Consider the following 5,498-nt stretch of genomic DNA (forward strand, 5'->3'; position numbering starts at 1 on the left):
CATAACGTGCGTGAGAACACAGTAAGTGTTTAGCCTGATATTCACCACAATTACACCTTTAGAATTGTAACATTACTCTAAATCTTCCTTCTAGGTGGTCTGAGTGTTTGAAGTGGGGATTGGATCTATATTACAATAAATGTGTGGTTGTGTCTCTCGAATTCGTTTATAATGTGTGTGTTTGATTCTTGTTGACCGCTATTCATTGCAATTGTCTTTTTTAATATGTTTCATTATTCTCGGCTATCATCTCAGTTATCACACTTTTAAATTTTATGTTTATTGTATAAGACAGATGTATCAATTATTTTTTCACTGTATTCTTTAATTTGTTTTAATACTATTAACTAATTTTCTTATTTTTTAATTAACGGACATAACAAAACAAAAACATCAACAACATATAAATTTAATTAAAAAATTACATGCATCGTAACTAAAAAATTATATTATAATTTTCTCCAATTTTTTCATTTTTCTTTATCTGTATATATCTCTTAAAAAAATTTACAAAAAAAATTAATTTAATAAAAAAATATTTTTAAAACCAATTAAAAATATATTTATATAATATAATATTTATATTATTTTAATAATTTAAATTAAAAAAAAAAAAACATAACGTATGGAAGTCGGGGTGGCCAAACCCAACTTCCCTACTGTTCCATGAAATTAGTATAGTTTAAATTTTTTTTTTAGTAAACTAGTGTATTTTGGAAATGTTTTAGATTAAATAAGTGTAATTATTGAAAAAAAAAACCTGTTATAGAGATTGTCACGTATAAGTTTCCTTTTTAAAAACATTTTGTTTGTATATAATATATAGTATTTTCGTTTAATTTCCGGTGTCTACATGCAAAACTTTTGGAACGATGAAGGATACCATGGAAGATTATTATTCAAAATTGTGAAAATATTTATTCCGAATTTCCAAAAGATATTTATATAATAAGTTTAATAAATATTCCGATTGATTTTAATCATTATTATAATAATTGCTACAGTAATAATTATCATTATTACAATAAATCTGATTGCAATCGATTAGTCCACGTTATAATTAAGAAAACATTTCAATCAAATTATTTCAATATATTGTTAACGAATATAATGTGTAATAAAACATTCCTTTTCGTTTGATAAATTTATTGTTTAGAATTCTTGAAAATGACACGTGTAAATATTATTTTAATAGAATATTTTCATATGTATATAATATAGATAAATTTCTTATTAATAAATAAATTATCTGTTATGGACATTTAAATTAACTTTAGATATTTTTCAATAATATAAAAAATCTATAAATTTTTTGATATAATTTACCATTGTGCGGACACTATTTTTTTTTTTTACTTGCACGGTCACTATCATATATATATAGAGAGAGGGGGGATTAAATTACGCCAATGTAACTTTGACAACTATTATATCATTTTTATAATTTGATATGAGATATGATTTTTATTGATGTATCCGTTGAATTATATCTACATATTATTAAAATCATTTGTATTAATGATGTGAATCGCTCTTGTATTACTTCAATTTGGATCAATTCTAGGATGAAATTCGCACACCAATTGAGCTAGAAACATATTTTAACTTTTAATCGTTTCTTAGCCTACAGAACTCAGATTGGGATGCTTCCAAATCGAGGTGAAAGGGGATATTCTGAAGAGTATAGAAAGGGGACATATTTTAACATGTGGTAAACACTCTTCCCAAGTCCTAAGATTTTTCTTAATGATAGCTCTAAGAAGAGTAGAAAGAGTTTTATTGACCACCCCAGTTTGTCCATTGGTTTGGGGATGACATGTAGTTGAAAACAACAATTTAGCTCTAATCTTACCCCACAAAGTCCGCCAAAAATGACTAAGAAATTTGGAATCTCGATCACTTACAATACTCCTAGGTAAACCATGTAATCTTACCACCTCTTTGAAGAACAAATCAGCAACGTGACAAGCGTCATCTACCTTCTTACATTCTATGAAGTGGGCCATCTTAGAAAACCTGCCAACCACCACAAAATCGAGTCCTTTCCTCCCTTGGACCGAGGCAAACCTAGAACAAAATCCATTGAAATGTCAATCCAAGGATGTTCAAGAACTGGCAATGGAGTATACAAACCATGTGACATGACCTTGGATTTAGCTTTCTTGCAAACAAGACATTTATCACAAAACTTATGCATATCATGCTTCATGTGAGGCCAATAGAAATGCTCATGTAAGGTGTCATATGTCTTTTGTACCCCAAAGTGTCCCATTAAACACCTTCATGTGGCTCTCTAATAAGCAAGTCCCTAACTGAACCCTTAGGCACACAAAGTCTCATGTCCCTTAACAAATACTCATCATGCCTAAAATACCCTTAAGGTGCAGTATGAGAACATGTTTGATATATTTTAGAGAAGTCAGCATCATGGTCATACAATTCCTTAATGCACTCAAAACCAAGAAACTTAGTTTCAAGGGTAGACAATAATGCATACCTACGGGATAGTGCATCAGTGGTCACGTTATTCTTACCTTTCTTGTGCCTGATTACATAGAGGAATTGTTCAAGAAATTTCACCCACTTGGCATGCCTCTTATTCAACTTTCCTTGCGCTTTCAAGTTTTTCAAAGACTCATGATCACTGTGAATAACAAATTCCTTGGGCAAGAGATAATACTACAAAGTCTGCAAAGCTCTAATTAAGGCATACAATTCCTTATCATATGTAGAATAGCTAAGAGCAACCCCGGTCAGTTTCTCACTAAAATATGCAATGGGATGCCCCTCTTGCATCAACACAATCCCTATGCCCCCAGATGGATTACATTCAAGCTCAAAGGATTTAGCAAAATTAGGCAAAGCAAGAACATAAGCATTGGTTAACTTTTCTTTCAAAGCAATAAAAGCCTTCTCTTGTTGATCCCCCCATTCAAAAATAACATTTTTCTTAACAATTTCATTTAGAGGTGCAACCAAAGTGTTAAAATCTCTAACAAACCTCCTATAAAAACTTGCTAGGCCATGAAAACTCCTTACCTCACTAATATTTTTGGGGGTTGGCCAATCTTGAATGGCTTTCACCTTCTCTGGATCAACCTGCACTCCCTATGAGCTAACAATAAATCCAAGAAAAACAACATGGTCCATACAGAACACACATTTTTCCACGTTAGCATACAATTTCTCACACCTAAGTGCTTCCAAAACACACCTCAAATGCACAACATGATCATCATAAGATTTTGCTATAAATAAGAATATCATCAAAATAGACCGCAACAAACTTTCCTATAAATTTCCTCAAAACATGATTCATTAATCTCATGAAGTTACTAGGAGCATTGGTTAACCCGAAGGGCATAACCAACCATTCATACAACCCATATTTAGTTTTAAAGGTTGTTTTCCACTCATCTCCTTCTCTAATCCTAATTTGATGATATCCACTTTTCAAGTCAATTTTAGAGAAGACGCAAGCACCATACAATTCATCCAACAAGTCATTTAACCTAGGAATGGGATGTCTATACTTTACCGTGATGTTACTGATGACTCTGCAATCAGTGCACGTCCTCCACATCTTTCTTAGGGACTAGAATGACTGGAACTACACACAGACTCAAGCTTTCTTTAACCCACTTCTTTTGCATCAAGTCTTCAATTTGATTTTGAATCTCCTTGGTTTCTTGGGGACTGCTCTGATAGGCTGGCCTATTAGGCATTGAAGCTCCTAGAATGAGATCAATTTGATGCTCAATGCCCCTAAGAGGGGGTAGACCTTGAGGCACTTCTTTGGGAAAGACATCTTCAAAATTCTACAACAAAGAAGAAACCTCTTTTGGAAGAGAGTTAGTAGGACATACGCCCTTTTAATTACACTATTTACTCAAAAGTAAGAGTATTGGCTTTCTCAATTGCATAGCTCTTTTCACTTCTTTTTCTTTTATAAACAGATTTAATTCTTTTCTCTCTTTCTCTTTAGCACCCTTTTTCTTTTCTCTTTTCTCTCTATTTTCTTTTCTTTCTCATTTTTAATTGATCCTCACTAACTTCTCTTGGAGCCAATAGCGCAAGATTGGTTTTGCGATCTTTATGCACAAAAGTGAACTTACTGGTGAAACCATCATGCATGACTCTCTTATCATACTACCAAGGTCTCCCAAGAAGCAAATGACAAGCCTCCATAGGCACCACATCACACAAAACAGAATCTTCATATTTCCCTATGGAGAAGCCCACTTCAACTTGCCTATTCAAAGTCATCTCACCATCTTCACTAAGCCATTGAAGTTTGTACAGTCACGGGTGTGGCTTAGTCTCCAAATTCATTTTTGAAACCAACCTTGCACTAGCCATATTAGTGCAACTCCCACTATCAATAATCAAAAAGCATAACTTCCCTTGGATAAGGCACCTCGCATGAAAAATATGTTGTTTTGACAGTCATCCAATTCAACTGCTTGACTACCCAACATCCTTCTAATCATGAACAAATCTCCTCCTAACTCTTTTTTCTCTTCATACTCCTCTTCATCGCTAGATGGGGCAGATTCTGAAGAAGATTTACTAATTATTTCTCCATCCTTCTTAAGTAACATAGTCTTCTTAGTTGGACATTGAGAAGCTATGCGACCTCTTCCCAAACACTTGAAGCACTTAATCTCACTACTCCTTGCTTTCTTGAGTGCCTCATCAGACTTATTTTGATTTCTTTGAGCTGTAACATTGGGATTATTTGTTGATGACCCTCCTTCCTTCTTATTTCTATCCTTCCAACCAGGAAAGTGAAAATTAAATGAACTCCTCCTCATGGCACTCTTTCTCTTCAATTGTTGTTCCACCTTAGAAGCTTGATGTACTAAGTCTTCCAACTCCACATAATTTTGCAACTCCACAACATCCCTAATATCACTATTTAGCTCATGTAGGAAACAAGCCATAGTAGCCTCTCGATCCTCCATAACATTAGCTCTAATCATGGAAACCTCCATCTTCTTGTAATACTCATCAACACTTCTACTACCTTGTGTGAGTCTTTGTAGCTTGTTATGAATGTCTCTTTGATAATGAGAAGGAACAAATATTCTTCTCATCAACCTCTTCATTTCTTCCCAACTATCCACTAAGGGTTCTTCATATCTTGCCCTTTCCATCTGTAATTGGTTCCACCAGATGAGAGCATAGTCAGTGAATTCCATGGCTGCCACCTTCATCTTTTTATCCTCGGTGTAATTGTGGCATGCAAATAGTTGCTCAATTTTCATTTCCTACTCTAATTATGCTTCTAGATCACTCTTTCCTTGAAAATGGGGTATGTACAACTTTACTCCTTTAATTATGTCCTTTCTAGTATCACCCTCATTATTTCTCCATCTCCTCCTTCTATCTCCACCATCATCACCATTTCCTTGATTTTCTAGTTGTTCAATTCTCCCATACAGCTCCTCTGTATGTTCTGCCAACATTCTTCACATTTGGGTTGTAATGGCATGAAT

This window comes from Glycine soja, chromosome 12, assembly GCF_004193775.1.
Source record: "Glycine soja cultivar W05 chromosome 12, ASM419377v2, whole genome shotgun sequence".
Classification (NCBI taxonomy): Eukaryota; Viridiplantae; Streptophyta; class Magnoliopsida; order Fabales; family Fabaceae; genus Glycine; species Glycine soja.